This window comes from Astatotilapia calliptera, chromosome 4, assembly GCF_900246225.1.
Source record: "Astatotilapia calliptera chromosome 4, fAstCal1.2, whole genome shotgun sequence".
In the NCBI taxonomy this organism is placed as follows: domain Eukaryota; kingdom Metazoa; phylum Chordata; class Actinopteri; order Cichliformes; family Cichlidae; genus Astatotilapia; species Astatotilapia calliptera.
The window spans coordinates 30,657,834-30,675,011 of NC_039305.1; the positions used below are offsets into that span (position 1 = coordinate 30,657,834).

The following is a 17,178-nucleotide window of genomic DNA, read 5'->3' on the forward strand; positions in this document are numbered from 1 at the left end:
CGCCCCAGGCAGGAATCGAACTTGCGATCCTCTGTTCCAAAGGCGTGTAGTTTAACCACTACGCTATCCAGCTGCATATATATATATATATATATATATAGAGATATATATATATATATATATATATTTTTTTTATTTATTTATTTATTTTCATTCTGTAACTTCTGTCGGTGCTGTGCTTTTTTTGGAAATCGAATTTCCCAGAGGAACCCACCCGAGGGATTAATAAAGTTCTATCTTATCTTATCTTATGTTGAGTCATCTTTTAGTTTTAGTTAGAATTTCAGCATTTGACTAAATATTGTAAGATTATTGTAGACGGGCGACCGTGGCTCAGGGGGTTGGGAATCGCATCTGTAACCGGAAGGTCGCCGGTTCGATCCCTGGGCTCTCTGTCCTGGTCGTTGTGTCCTTGGGCAAGACACTTTACCCTACTTGCCTACTGGTGTTGGCCAGAGGGGCCGATGGCGCGATATGGCAGCCTTGCTTCTGTCAGTCTGCCCCAGGGCAGCTGTGGCTACAACTGTAGCTTGCTTCCACCAGTGTATGAATGTGAGAGTGAATGAATAGTGGCATTGTAAAGCGCTTTGGGTGCCTTGAAAAGCGCTATATAAATCCAATCCATTATTATTGTTATTATTAGACTAAATCTGAGTGGATTCAATTAACTGTAAGAGTTTGTGAGTGGGAGTTGCTCCACCATTTTACCAGGTGTTTTATTTTTCGTGACATCAAATACGAAATGTGTTGTGCGTTTGTCTGACTCTTCTCTTCCTGTGTTGACGTTTGGTTGTGTTTTTATGAGAAAGAAGAAGCATCAGAACAATTGTACCGTTTCCTCCGCGCAGATCAGCGGGCGTCTAACCTCGCCGTTCTGCTCGGCTCACTTCCAAACGTGCACCGCTTTTCTACACAGATCTAATCGCACCATAAATTTTTGTTTTTATTCACTGATGAAAGTGCCAGTACATTTCATCATAGTTTCTGTTCTGTTATTTCTTTAGTTGTCATCTCGTTCTTGTCAGGGTGAAAAATGGTCATTGATGAAAACTGTGGGTCAACAAAATTAACACCGGTCTCTGGACTGTGGGAGGAAGTTGGAGTCCCCAGTGAGACCCTGTGTGGAAGAACATGCAAACTGCACACTGATAGGCCCAACCACATCATGGATTTGAACCCACGACCTTCCTGGTGTGAACCAACAGTACTAATACCATGAGTGTTATGCTTGGTACAGATGCTACAAATATGCAATCAAAAATATCTTCAGTATATCTAAAGAAGACTTGGTGCTGTTGCATGTTGCAGGCTATTTCCTGTCAGTACATGAAAAGGTCACGAAAAACAAATGTTTCCCAAATTTCTTAGCAGTAGATTTGAGATGGAAGTATATCTCGTGTTTGCCTACACCTTGGTAAGATGTAGCAAGAGGTGCATTTGACCTCAAAACCTAGTAAAGTTGTTTTTAATGCCTGAACCTAGCCAAGCAATGCAGCTTACATTAATAATGCACTGAGAGTGATTACAAATGCAGGGTGAAACTCAGCGATGTGTATGACTCAAACTTAAAAATCTGGTTTGGGGGGTGAAATGAGCCCCTCTGAAATCTTTCTTTCTTTATGATCTCTGTAGAAGCTGCTGATAGTGGAGGTTGATGCTCTCGCTGTCCTCAGTGTGCAGAGGAAGTAGAGTCCCTGACTGTTGGGCTTTGCTGACCAGAAGAGATGTGCACACCCAGGAACTTGGTGCTGCTTACCCTCCACAGCAGCACCGTTCATTCAATTCAATACTTTATTGTCCAACGAGGGGAAGTTAGCGAGAGAAAAGAAAGAAGGGGAAAAAAAAAAAAAGAAATTTATGATTTTATTTATTTACATCAGTGGATCCATGCTGGACAGACAAACTCACTGAGGGACACAGATAAACATCCAGATGTTTCTGTGTGTTTCTGTGTTCAGAAGCAAGATAGAGACTGTGTTTATTTCAGGAACTGCTGTGAGATCGCATTGTTTCTGCAGACATAAATGCACAGGGCACACCTTTACATATTTGAAAACCACTAATATAGAAATTTTTATACATGAGAGGAACCTGCTGGAGGCTGGAGCTTTTCTGTGTGGGGTTTCCTTCTGTGTAGGTATCTGAATATACAACGCTCTTTAATTGGTTTATTTTATGTGAACAAGAGCCTTGAAAAATATAAAGGTAATACAAATACTACTAAACAATTAAAGGCTGTCATTTTAATCTGTGTGCTGCTATCTTTAAGCTAACATGTGTGATCCAGCTACAGTCTGATGGAGGACCCTCAATAGAAAAAATAAAATGAGGCTCGACTTTCACATTTTCTCTGGAGAGAAGAGGTGATATGTGTCTTTAGCATGAAGTTGACTTGCATGAGTCTAAATGAGCCAGATAGTCACACAATGAGATGTGTGTCTGACAGAGAACCCGAGGCCAGCTCGCACAGATGGAGGGAGATTAACAGGGTGTGTGTGTGTGTGTGTGCATTTAAATGGGGGTGCCTATAATAGACTTTCCACCCAGTAGCTGCTTTGCATACTAAATAAGTCCTGTAGCTCTAGCAGATGCAAAATGACCTCCATGCATTTGTTGGTTATGAGCTCTATCGACACTACAGAGAAGCGCTGACGTGTAAGGAAGCACGTCATTGCATACTGCTGCTTTGGTTTTTTTCTGCTGTGCATGAATCACTGTTCTTGTTTAACATGTCTGACATGAACAAATGTATGTAAATGCAGCCAGTGTTGAAGCGTCTTGATTATGCTTGAGAGCGTTTCCGTGAAGTACTCTGCCACTCCCAGCGCGCCTTCCTGCTGTACAAGCAACTCAGGGGTTTACACAGGGCCACCGACACAAACTGACAATGAAGTGCTTATCTGGATTATGGGTTGGAGTTATGGAGTGTAGCCTACTGTACCTTTACCTCATTGTATTTTGAGCTATACTGGTAACACCTCCTCCCCCACACTTTGGCTGAAAGGTAACTGTAGCACCCACATGGAGCTCTTCAAGCTCACAACTGGATACGCTCCACAGGCACGTAGCAGGGTTATCATAGTTGACTAAAACTAGATGTGAGAAAACATTCAGACGTTTGAAAAAAAAAGTACAACTAACTAACTAAAAATAGAAATATAGAGGAAATCTGTTACTTTGGTTAAACTATTATTATACATTTTACGTCACCGAGTCGGTGACAGATGTGTTTGAGACTCTGGATGTCTACAAGACTGAGCCAGCTTCTTTCAAATAGAGTAGTAATACCTGTGCTGATTTTCCTGTAGGCCCTTCACACAGTAACAATTAAATGGACTGGTTCTTATATAGTGCTTTTCGACTCTCACTGAGCACAAAGATGATTTTATACAACTTGTCTCATTCACACAAATGTCGAACTGCCAAACTTCCAATTAGTAGATGATCTGCTCTACCTCCTGAGATACTGCCACCCCTAAAAAGATCAATTAAAAAGACAAATATAAACTCTGAAACGATTAAAACGAAGCTAAAACGAAACCTTTTGAAACAATAAAAACTAAACTGACAGAAGAATGAATTAAAAACAAATGAAATAAAATTAAAAACTCATTAGAAATGACAAAACTATAGAACCTCCAAACAGACTGAGTCAGAAACACTGCCTTTACACTGGGATTCTTTATTTGAAAAAGTAACTAAGCAACTGATTGCACGACTTGCATAAGCAGCCCTGTGGCCACACTCATTGTAATGCACGCAGACTTGCAGAGGATGGTGCGATATTACACTTCAGCTAGAATCAAATGAAAGCATCCAGCAGTGCTAAATTGCATGTGAGCCACTCTTGACCTCTTTAAGACCCCAGAATCTGCTAATGGGCCTTTCTGCCTATTGCCACAGTAACTTCTGACAAAAAGATTTGCTCTGTTTGTTGCTCTAAGAATCAAGCTCAATGCACAGCCGAACAAGAGCCAAAACAAATATTTATCGATCTGAATAGTTGTTGCCAAATCTTAACATGAGAGAATATTAATTTGGCAGAAAGCAAATTGTAGCAAATAAGAGTCCTGACCTTTGATGGTGATCTTTCTCTAATTTGTAATTTAAAAAAGTGTTCTTTTTTTAAAATCCATTTGACTTAAAGCACTTTGCAAAAAAAATTCTTAGAAATGGTCAAAAATGATGGCTGGGTCAACAAAATGTGACTTTAACATCTGAGTCTAGTTTTTCATTTTATACATTGGGTGACATCACTGCTGTGATCTTTCCCAAGAAGATTCTTCACCTGTACAGACCTAATCCTCAACCATAGCAGCAGCTCATGGGTTGCCCCGATAATCTGTCTAATCCCTGGTCACACAGGCCTAGCACTGCTGGTCTTTGAGTAAAGAGTTTGCTCAAGGTTGATTGCAGCTGCTAGCATGAAATTGGTTGCAAGGAGGTATACAGGTCTGTCCCAAAACCCTCCCTGCAATTGCTTTGGTCAGTAGCTGGTTGCTGAGGTTGCCCGCCTTGCAAACTGGTCTCTAAGCTGCAGTGAACCTGAAGACCGTTTGCCTTCAAAGTAAAAGTTTAGTTTTATGAAAAGCGCAGGCGACTGTGGAAATTTGTCTCCTTCCTCCGTCCACATGGTTTTTGAACAGTTACAACTAGCTGATTGTGTACACTCTCACCTCTGTCAGACTGCTTTTAAATGCTCTTCAGCCTGCAGCACTTCCCTCTTTTGTATCTGCTCAAGGCATCTATTGAAACTGTGACCTCATGCAAATACTTGCGTATTGTGATTGATGATAATCTTTCCATTAAGCCACACATTGAGCACCTGTTAAGGAAACTTGAAGTTGGGCCTCTTTTTCTGAAATCTATTGTGTTTCTCTTTCACCGCAGGAAAAAGGCTTGTTGCTACCACTTTTTTACCCGTCCTAGATTACGGTGATATAATTTACACGAACACCTTTGCTCATTCTCACCATCTTTCGGACTCTGTTTATCACGGGACACTTTATGATTTATGACTGGTTGTAAACCTTTAACACATCACTGTACTTTATATTTTCTGGCTGGCCCTCGTTGGCCTTATGCAGGATGATTCACTGGTATAATCTATAAATCTATTTGTGATTTACTCCCTGCTTATATATCAGATTACATGTTACATAAACATCTTAGTCATAGTCTGCAGTCTCTTCATTACATTCATCGTTCCATCAGTTTGTACAGAACTTGGAAAACAGGATTCTCCTTTTCTGCTCCATGTTCATGGAAAACATTACAGAAGGATTTGCAGCTCTCAGCTGATTTCACTTGCAGATGTAAAAGACGTTCAAATGACCCTGTAAAATCATCACTAGGAACGTATTCCTGTTTCTGACATGACTGTGTAAACATTAGACTCTTCTTTTTTTTTTATATTTCCTATTTAATTGCTGTTGTATTTTTGTTGTCATTTAATACGTTTGTCTCTCTTGTAAATGAGACATCGAGTCTAAATGGGGCTACCTGTATAAACAAAGGTAAAATAAAAACCAATTTTGTCATCTAAACTCTGGTAATTTTAGTCTTGTTAATTAAATAAAATATCATAAGATTCTTGTAGACTAAATCACAAGTTGATTCATTTGACTAAAATTTAAGGTTTGTTGTGTTTTTACTGGTAAAAGTTGCTCCATGTGGTTTATACAGAGTCGTATTGTTCTTGGCATCAAATGCAAAATGTGTCCAAGTGTTTTTACTTAACCTCCTAGGACTGCCGTCCACATATGGGGACATGACATTTTGGGTTGTCTAGACCACAAACTAAATTTTGCTCTTTCAAATGAGCCATATGGCTCAAAGGGGCACAGTTGTTGTTTCACAGTTGTTGTTTTTGTGCTCAGGAAAAATTCTGCTGTGTTCAGACACCAAATATAGAGTTTTGCACATCATTACTCAAATGTGACTTTATGGTCCCCACGGACCGGTTTATGTCCAACAATATTTTATGGACCGGCCTTTAAGGCGTCACCGATAAATACAACAAAATAAAACCAGTACCTGTACCAAAATTTGTTCATAACACACAGGAAAAGACCCAGGGAAACCTAAACGATAAAAACTGATTAAAAACCCCGAAACCATAAATTTCACACCCGAGCCTCAACTCTTGCGGCCCGGTACCAAACGACTCAAGGACTGGTATCAGGCCATGGCCCGGGGGTTGGGGACGGCTGTTCTATCGAACACTATAAAGCCGACAAAGAGAAATTAGAAATGCATACCATGAGTTCAGGTTTTAGGAGAATAATCGCTGTCTTGTTTTCGGCAAGGGAAAAAAGGTTGTAGAAAAAAAATCTTTAAAAATGGATCAAAGTAATCACAAGGAGGTTTTTTGTGTACCCAGCGACCGCCAGCAAGCACTTGCCAACCGATTGTGGGCCTTTGCTGTGTAAATGTAGCCTTTGTGAGGTCCTCTGTTGCTGTGATCAAGAGGGAAATCTTGTCCAGACCCTACTGACTTTTGCCTGTCTTTTCCTCTGCCAACACAATGTGGTTGCCTCTCTAACTTGTTTTTCTTTTCTTTTTTTCTTCCATAGGCGAAGCCCCTAAATGACCCTATCCACTCTGAATGAGAGGGCAAGATTCGACTTGTTTCAGACTCTGGCCACCAGCATTCTTTACCAGTGTAGAAGATTAGACTTGACAGCACAGTTTTACCTCCCGTCATTGGTTCCAGTCAGAGAAAACCACATCTGCTTTCTACCTCGAAGGGAAATAGAAAAGGAAGAAACATCCGTTTACTTTCCATGATTAGTTCCTCATCTTCTTCTCATTGCAGTGTTTTTCCATTTTACCTCAGGGATCCTCTCCCACTGTCTACCTCCACCACTGAAACAGCCAGCCCAGTGACTGGAACACGAAGCAATAATACACCCGTGACCTGCCGCTGTTGTTACCGTGACAACCAGTATTGCCTCTCAAGATCTCAGTGCAACCGTGACGTGAGCAAAGACCTTTGACCTGTAACCACCTGCCAGCCCTTACCTGTTCACGGCCTAAATAGAACCGATCAACACAAACCTGGTCTGCTTCTTACCTAAAGGAAAACCCTCATTAAGCTCACACTTTCTACTTCAGGCAGACAACTGTATACCTCAGCAAACACAACTTCTGGATAGTCAGGAAACAGAAGTAAACTTTCAGTCACGACTCACTATCCTGGTGCTTTAATCTACCCAGCAGGCGACACATGCTCACTAACCTGATGCTTTAAGCCACGCAGTAGACTTCTCACTCTGGAATCTTCCAATTGCCTTAAAGGCACGAGTATAGCAACAGTAGCCAGGTACTTGCACAAAACTTCAGTTCATCTGATCCTCAGCAAAGTCACATCATACACAAGCCTCAAGATCTGAGCAGTAGCAGAAATCAGCAATCGCTCAGGGGACGGCTTTGGAAGTACCCCCACCGCCTTGAGTTTGGACGTCTCTGTGGGACAGCTGGAGTAGTGAAGCTACCCCAGGAAGAGGAGAAAGTATTGGGAGCCTCATGTTCTCTTACTACTCTGCAGGAAGATGCAAAAAATAAAGAACTGACTGTCAGATGTAACAGAGCGTTATATGCCCGAACGAAGTAAACACAGAACATATCCGTATGGTGACGGAGAAGAATAAAAGAAGGAAACAAAACAAGCTTCTCCTACAGATGAGAATATAATGGTGAGTCGTTTTTTTTTTTGTTTGTTTCACCCCCCACCCCTACCCCCTTTAGTTTTATATTTTTCATTTCTTATAGGTATCACTAACTGACATTTGAATGACATTTCTGCCTTATTAAATGATACAGAGTGGAGCCAGACAGAAGATTAGGGAGAGATGGAAGGAGCGCTATGCAGTAAAGGTCATTAAATGCTTCAATAAATCTTAACAAAGAAACATCACACTACTTTCTAGCCACACTGAGGTTTATTGCTTTAAACAATTGAAAGTTAAATATGACAAATTATCAGTGGCTGTGTCACATTTTGATGGTGCATATGGTGCCTTTAAGTGGTCCTTAACATTTAGCTTGATGGCTATAATAGAAACAAAGTCGACATTTAGGGCCATCTGCCTAAAAACTTGAGTAAAACGTCTTCTAGTATTTCGAAATCATGTGCTGTGAGATGATAAAATGTTCAAAATATAGATTTTTCTAGTATGACTCCAGGAAAGGATGGAAAACAGTGTTGCTCTGTCACTGAAATGTCTCGGTGTCCATCGTTATGAAATCTTGTTGAGACTTTTAGGGTTCCAGGACACTGTATCAATGACTTTGGGAAGCTCCTGACCTTTTCATTTGTCACTGAAATATCTCTGTAGCTGTTGGATCGGATGGTTTGGTATAAAATCTGGTACGTTTATATTCTCTATGGTGAATTTTGACAAGTGTGATCTTTCATTTTGCACCAATGTCACGTTTAGCAGTCGAAAATCTGCCATTCCTGTCAGCTACAGTAATACTTTGTGCTTGTGCTAATAGTTAGCATGCTAACACATTACACTAAAGAGAATATAACCAGCATGTTGACATTGGCAGTTAGCTCAAGGCTCTGATGTGCCTAAACTGACAGAGCACCTAGGTCATGAACATGTTCTGAACAGATCTGTGAACAAAGCTCAACTGAGCTCTACGAGATTAATTTTAAGCTCAGTGAGATTCTCGTGTGTTTCACCTGTGAGAACATAGCCTCCACCTGCAGATGTAGTTTGCTATAGAGAAAGTTTACTACTTTTGTTTGGGTCCTGCTCAGAATAATAATTTAGTAGGACTGTGAATTTTTCATTTAGGAGGTCTCCATCCTTCACTCCTGAGAGATTCAAAGGTCGTGCGTTGCATCTGCTGTCTTTTCTTTGGTCTTTTTTTTTCCTCTTTCTTTCTTCAGTACAGCAAACGACAGCTTGAATGTACGACATCGAATGCAGGGTTTGTTTATAGCTGTGATCATGGAACTGATCGTGCTTAGCTTTAATCAGCGTAAATCACTTTTTGAGGATCGAGTCGATGTGTTCCACTAACATTAAAGCCAGCTAATATTCATCAGATTAGCCCACCTGTCCCATGTTCTTGTTCAATCTTGTCTTATTTTAAGATATGTTCGCAATACTTGACATGGGTTACATATGTCTTCCTTTTTAAAAAAAAAAAAAAAAAAAACATGAAAAGAAAAAACAAAAAATGGCAATTTGCCGGTAAACAATTGCACCACCTAGTCTTCTAGTACATCAGAGGCTGTCCATGAACCTAAAATTAAGTCGGGCTAGCATTCATTAATTTATGCTGCATGAGTGACTGACTGGAGCTTTCAGGACTCGAAAGAGTCTAATGAGAGTGATGGAACAGTTTCGAGAACAAGAAACGGATGCAGGATAACAGAGCACACAATTATTCAAAGCTTGTTAAAAAAAATAAATAATTAAAGTCTCTAAGAGACTGAGGAGTTGAAACTTATCTCAACCATTTCGCTTAATAAGTGTGATAAGTGTGCAAATCAGGACATTTATGGTTGGGAGTTTAGACGAACGTGAATTATAGATTGAACTTTGGTGGTAGAGCTTTATAAATGGATAACGTGAGATGGTTTAACTTTGAAGTCCATCCAACCTTTTCTTACAGAACAATGGTGAGTACAAAATGTCACTGTGACATATACAGAGTTTCATTACTGAGAATATCTCCATAGTGTTAGACATTTGGTTGACTGCACAAAAGTTTTATGGTTGGAAGGAGGCAGACATTCTTTAATTCTTTACAAAAGCCTTGTTTAATTTTTAATTTCAAACATGCAGAGAGGGGTTACTGTACTGGATTAAATTCCTTGCAGAGCTTTCAGATGTTTCATTTGATCATGGTTAATGTCAAGGGTGTTGCGTGTCTCTTTTATTTTTATTTATTTGTTATTAGATTGTTGTCTAACATGTTGTGGCTAAAACTATCCGGTTGTTCAGTGATGACGCGACGAATCCTACTTCCGGGCCTAAAGTAGTCTGCGTTTAATATGGCTTTTGTGTTGTTAACATGTTCAATGTTATGTATTTTCTTCTATTTGATCTCAAAAAGCTCCTAAAACAGTCAGTGATCCCTGTTGGCCTCCCTCGGCTTTTATTACCGCTAATTATTTATTTAAGCTCAGTTTTTAAAACCTTAGGATGTAACTACAGCCCAGCCCATGCAGCAGTATATGAATGACTAACCTCGTATTGTGGATGGATTATCTCAGTTGTTCTCCTGGCTGAAGTTTGGTCCTTTTACAGCATCCTGCCATGCGATTACATTTGTTCCTGACCACCGAGAACACTCACGTTAACTTTTATCGAGTGGAAAAAAAGTTAGCTTGTTTATATTATGCTAACATAGCTGTGTCGCTAGCGGTCACGTAGCACATCATTATATACCAGCTAGCCCAACTTCAGTAACCCTACAAACGTCACTGCTGTTTAGTTTTCTGTCTTCATTTATGTTGGAAGTGATAGCAGAGCTGTACGTTTTAATTTGTTTCCAAAACCCCGCAGTCAGGACATGCTATATTATATTTAGATGTTGAACCAGTCAGAAGGCTTGGAAAAGCACACAAGTGTGTTAAATGGCCCAGCTGTTCTGTCACTGCAGAAAGGGCACATGGGGCAACGGAGGCTGGATGACATCCCATTATCTCGTCGTGTGTGTGCGTGTGCGTGTGTGTGTGTGTGTGTGTGTGCGTGTGCGTGTGCTTGCGCAGATACAAGAGAGTGGAGCTTTGAATGAGTCATCCATGTGCTCTCTGAGACAATTGCTGCAATCATGCTCTCCCTCTCTGTGTGCGTGTGCGTGTGCGTGTGTGCGTGTGCGTGTGCGTGTGTGCGTGTGCGTGTGCGTGTGTGTGTGTGTGTGTGTGTGTGTGTGTGTGTGTGTGCGCCCACCAGAGAGAATGAAAACAGTCCGCCTGTGAAAAACCTTTTTAAGCACATGAAACATTTACAGTGGTTCGCTGTAGTCTTGTGTGTTTGTTTAGTTTGATGTTGTTCAATCTGAACAATTAACATGCAAACTTCATGCATGCAGACACATAGACGTGGTGAAGAGGACCTGCTGAAGTCCAAGCTGAGCATCAGAATGAGAAATAAAATGAAGATTTAAACGACTTTGAACGTGTCATCGTTGTTGGTGCCAGATAGGCTGGTCTGAGTCCTTCACAAACTGTCGATGTGTCAGAAAGAAACAAATATTCAGTGGGCTGCAGTTCTCTGGGTGCAAATGTCTTGTTGATGTCAGAGAAGAAAGGATTGACTTCTTCAAGCTGCTAGAAATGCAACAGTTTAATCAGGGTATGCAGAAGGATATGTGTTTGGAAAACACACCAAGCCTTGAAGCTGACAGGCTGCAGCAGCAGGAGACCACACCGGGTGCCACTCCTGTCGGCTAAGAACAGGAAACTGAGGCTCATAATGGCTCAGCAGACATTTGGATGGTAGGATGAACGACGTGAAAGCACAGATCAAACCGGCAGGTGGTGGCTGTAATGGTGTGGGCGCATAAGCTCAAATCATGTCAAACTAGTTTCTGCTGTTATATCATTGATAGGAAATTATTAATATTACTGTAGAAAACCTAAACTAACAGCTCACCAGTATGTACGGTCTTTGGTGAAGCCCTTAATCGGTAATTGCGCACATAGCACTTGATTACTTGTTGCTTTTATTTGCACTGTGTTAAACTCTTTGGATCCTGACCAGAACATTCACACAGAAACATTTTTTTTTTCCAGCATTTTTTTCTCTTAAATTATTAATCCATAAAAATATAATGAAGAGGGCTTTGAGAATATTGAAGCCCATTCCAACGCTCAGAGAACAGGCGTGCAAGAGTTTGTGTTATTTATATCTCCTAAAATGTCAGCTCTGTGAAGTTGGCGGTTAAAGTTTGTCGAAGCTGGCCTGTACAGAACAAGTGTGTTAACAAGTTGATTTGTCTATGACCAGTAAGACCAGACTTGGTTACAGCTGCTGGTCAGATTTCAGGGAGGTCTCGGCAGCTTTTAGACTTTATAACAGGACGATGCTGAGGAAGGCGACCTCTGTCATGTTATGCCTTTTATACCTGCTGCCGTTATCATGGTTAATAACACTAAACCATGAGTGTTGTTGCTACTACTGCACATTGCACTTTGTTGATGATCAAATTATGCTGTTGTGTCTGGGCTGGTTTTTGTGTTGTTTCATGCGTGGACATACTGCAGATCAGTTTCCCTTTGGGAACAATAAAGTTGAAGTGCTTTGGAGCTTCTGCTCACAGCAGCTACATAAAAGTGTCATGAACTGGCTGTGTGGAGGCAGATGAGGACCCAATCGCAAACTCACAGAGGCAGGAATGAACTCAAAATTCACAGCTTTATTGCTGGAGAGCAGAACCATACAAATTAAACCGGGAAACTATAACGTAACACACAGAGAAACACACGGCCATGGATGAGGGAGAACGCGACACCGAACTGAGGGAGACGCAGACATAAATACACAGAGGGTTAATGAGGGAAGTGGGAACACACGGGGAACACAGGTGACACCGATAATCATAACAAGACACGGCAGGAGTAAATGCAACACTGACGGGAGACTGTCAAAGTCTCCCAACAGCCCAAACCCGAGAACCAAAAGACAAGAAAAAAAAGGAACAACCCACCCAGGGCGGGAGGCGGCGGACCAGGACGGAGGGAACGAAACCAAACAAAAGGCAAGGAGCATGAGACCAAAACAGAGTCCACAAATACAAAAAAATGGATCAAAACATGGAAGCACTGCCCAAAGAGGTCAGAAGGTTAACCCGGGGGGCGACAGCACAAAAGTTCACAGTTCAGCTGTTCCGGGGGCCGGCCACGTAAAAAGTGGCAGTGGCGGCAGAACAGATCCGGAGGCCGGCCGCGTGGAAGACGGCAGTGGCTACAGAACGGGTCCGGAGGCCGGCCGCGTGGAAGGCGGCGGCGGCGGCTCCCAAGGGTCGGGCGTACTGGTCGAGGCTTGGTGGGCACAGGACGAGGCAGGACGAGACGAGGCAGGACCAGACGGTGGCGTGGCAGCAACAGGCGACGGAGCTGAAACAGATGCGGGGGCCGGACCAGGCGAAGCCGAAGCGGTGGCCGGACCAGGCGAAGCAGAGGCCGACCGCTGGACCAGGCAACGTTGAAGGCAAAGCAGAGGCCGGACCGGCGTGGGTGCAGCTGATGCAGAGGCCGGACCGGGCGAAAGCGACCTGGACCCTCCAGCGGAGACGAGGAGGTGCTGGCCGGGCTGACCAGAGCCGCTAGCGGAGATGAGGAGGTGCGGGAGGGGTTCCCCTGAACCCCCAGCGGGAACAGATGCAGAGCCAGCAGGTGCAGAGACTTCTGGCTGAGGGGACGCTAACTGTAGCTGCACAGGGCACGCAGTCGGCTTGGGATGCAACGGCTGGGGCTGTGGAGGGCAAACAGTCTGTCCAAAGTTTGTCAGCATCATGCAGTCCTCAGCTGGCGGAGAAAGCTCACAAAGGCTTCCAGCTGAGGTTGGCAGTGTCTGAATGGGTTGCTGAGCTATGAACTGGGCTGGTGACTGAGCTAACAACTGAACTAGAGACAGAGCTGGTGGCAAAATGGGGAACTGGGCTAATAACTGAGCTAATGACTGTGCTATGGACAGAAGTGCAAGTTGTAGTTGTGGTTGTAGTGATGGTGGAACAGCAGGTAGTTGAACTTGTGATTGAGCAGGTGACTGACTCTTGGCTGCTCTCCTCCGGGGAACAGGAACGGGTGCTGGGCCTGGCCGAACACCAGCCATCCCCACCCGAGGAACTGAGACGGGTGCAGCAGCCAGCAGGGTCACAGTTGACCTCACCCGGGGAACTGGAACAGGCGCAGGCAATGGCTGGGTGTCCATCAACCCCACCCGAGAAGCAGGTATGGGTGCCGGGATGAATGGAACCTCTGCCAGGCTGAAGACAGAAGCAGGGACCTGCTGGACCTCAGCCACCCTCACCCGAGGAACTGATACGGGTGCGAGGGAAAGCTGGGCCCGCGCTGCCCTGGGTACAGGAACTGGAGGCAGAGTTAAACTGACATGACCGGGGAACAGAAAAGTTAACCTGTGCAACCAGCTCTGCAGTGCTCAAACTAAAATCTTTTGCCAGTCTGTGTATAGCAGATGAAACCTTGCGGCTCTTAACCTTAGCAGGCATTGAATACACAGTTTCAAGGAGTCCACGAGGAAAAACAGAAACTGTCTCCTGCTTAGCAGGCACGAGAGAAGTTGAGGTTACACAGGTAGCGTCCGAGTTAGCACTTTCAAGTTGTGGTACAGAAAAAACCACAGCCTGAGAAACTGACGGAGCAACACTGGGAGTCACAGATACAAGAGCTGGTTCAAAGATTAAACTGTTCATAGCAGAGGAATGGCTACTAGTCTCTGTGTCACCTGGCTCAGGCAGAATGCTAGGAGTAGACCTTAAATTTGCTTGCTCAGCAACACAGGTCTCATTCTCAGTAACTCTTTGAGGAGCTGAGAAAGCAATGGCTGGTTGTGGAATATCAGACACGTCTAAAGACAAAACAGGCTGGAACATGAGACAGTCACTAGAAGGAGCATCACCTAGAGAACACTCAGTCTCAGATGGTTTGTGCTCCTCAGCCTGCACTGTCACATCTAGAGCTAATGATGGTGGTGGTGTGTGGCTGAGCTCAGACTGGGAAACCTCAGAATGTACAGGCTGATTAAAGCAGTTCTGCGGGGCTACCATGCTGGTAGCAGTATGTAGGTGAGTCTGGTGTGGAATAAAAGTCTAACTCTACAGGTGAAGCATTCATATTAGTTAACTCGGGGAGATCACTGCGAGCATTACAAGAATCTGAGGGCTCAAAAACACAAAGATTACTAGCGAGAGCAACTGGTGAATAATCTGACACGGAGGTGCCTCGCTGTATAGTGTCTCTAGAGTCCAAACACAAAGTGGCAGAATTGTCTGAGTTAGGCAACACAATATCCACGGAGGGCCAAACAGTGCTACTCACGGTGGTGGATAAGTCATGAAGTCCGTGTTCAGAACGTTTGGGCTGAGTGTGTGACGCTGAGCTGTACTGGCACGACGGCGGCGTGAACGCCGTTTACATCGAGAAGGGGGAGGAGATGAACCAATATATATTGATGACATATATTTAGATTTGAAGGCTGCTGTAAGATGAGGCAAAGGAAGGGGACTGTAATTAAATAAAAGATCAGTGATTACTGCAGGGCTCAATGAAATTTGTCTCTAGTGACTGCTTTGGAAACTTTTTAGTTGGATACTAAGCTGATTTGAAAATATTACGTCGGTTAAATGCTGATGGTGTTTGCATGTATTAGGTTTAGTTTTGCTCTATTTAGATAAAGCAGCTGTCTGTTCTTGTAAATTAAGAGGAAGAAGAAGTATTGTAATTATAAAGTCTTCGTTGCTTCTGTTTCAGTTAAGTCTCATATCAGAAATGTAAATCTTTTGAGAAATAGTCCCCGTCAAATGGGATGAGCCTTAATGGTAGCACTGCTGGTATAGTCTGTTGCTCTACTGCGTTGTGTTTTGCCATGTTATATATTTAATGTTAATACTTACCGTTCACCCGCATTAACAGTAGTTTTGCTCGTTAGCTTGCATTCCGCTAAATAGATTCGTTAAGTCAGCTGACAAAGTCGAGAGCTGTAGAAACTAGAAGCTGCTAGCGATTTACCTCCACTTTAAATGAATTAAATGTCATTATAATTCCATGCCCTGCTTCTTGTTCCTGCTGGGTCAGCAGGGCTGAGCATCAGGAGCTGATTGTTCCTACGTGTTTTGAGCAGCGGGGGCAATTATGCGGCTGCAGCAGGGCCGCAGCTTGTGAAAGAATAGCACCAACGGTTGACGGAGGGACGAGGGAGAGTGCAGTCATTCTGACACATCCACAGAAACATGGAGGAGAGGCGAAAGGAAGGTCAGCCGTGGCAGACCTACATTGTTGGCGGCCCTCACACACTGGCTCATCATTAGAGAGGTACACAAAGGAGCAGAGGTGGAGGGGCTGCAGGGATGTGGAGAAAGCTGGACAGCTTTGATGTCAAAAGGCTGGTGTGTTTGTGTGTGTGGAACAAATGTATCTGCTGTGAATAAAATATGGGCTTGCAAGTCTTTGTAATCTGTTTTTGTGTACATGTTACACAGCGTCCCAGCTTTTTTTTTTTTTTTTTTTTTTTTAAACCTACAAATAAAAAAAAATGACTGCAATAATTTATTATTGTTTAATCTGTTTATATTTGTTTAGTTTTTTGTGTTTAGCAGTTTGTCTCAAACTGTAAAAAAAAAATCAGGTTCTCACTAAACAACAAAACATTAAATGTTTTGTTATCTGTCAGCATTAAGGTAAAATACACGAAGATTACAAATCCTCACATTCTCAGGTTTTAGTATTTAATGTAATCAGTATCTGTTAATCAGTTGATAAGCTGAACTTTATGGCTTTTAAATTTGGACACAGAAAAGATCACACGCGAGCTAGAATTTGGTTACTGTAGCTTCCAAATTCAAGGTGTTATTTGTTTTCAGACACAACTATAGCTCAGGGACTTCTAAATCATCATGCTGTGTAAAATCAGAGTGTACATGTTATCCTGTTAAGATGCTACTTGAGAAAAATGTCTTTGAACTCTTGTTTCTTTTTGCTTTTTTTAATCTATTTTCCCTCTGACTACGGAATAACTACTGAGAAGTGCATGGTACTCTTTAGACTGGTACTTTTCTACTCTATTTGACCAATGAAGGAACTTTCTTACTACAAGACTGACAAACACATTCATACAACATGCAGACTCGAGGAATCGGGGATCACACCGCCAGCCTTCTGAGCCACAGCCTTTTCTATTAGGAATTTTATCTTGATTGATAAGAACTAGTAACTACTACAAGTCCTTTGCAGACAGAGTACTTTGGAAAAGTCTTCAGCTACTCTTGTTGAAGATCTTTCAAAGATTTTCTTTGGACAAAGGCTACCTGACTATTTTGATAGGAATGATACTTAACACTGGTTCATCCCTTGAGTTGGGCACGTTTTTATGCTTGACTGAGTCAGTGATATCTACACAGAACTGACAATTTGGTAAATAACCAATTAATTTATAATAAGTGAAAAAGAAACAGTACATCATGTGAAGCGGG

The 17,178-nt window shown here is 42.6% G+C and overlaps 1 protein-coding gene across 4 annotated transcripts in view; it reads left to right on the forward strand.

The window, feature by feature from the left end:
• The window catches only part of LOC113021416 (thyroid hormone receptor alpha), a 106,458-nt gene that overhangs the window by 38,103 nt on the left and 51,177 nt on the right, over window positions 1–17,178 (forward strand). For all 4 annotated transcript variants that reach the window (XM_026166063.1, XM_026166067.1, XM_026166064.1 and 1 more), the window contains exon 3: window positions 6,576–7,697. The gene's annotated coding sequence lies outside the window, so the exon portion shown is untranslated. The remainder of the gene's footprint in view (window positions 1–6,575; window positions 7,698–17,178) is intronic.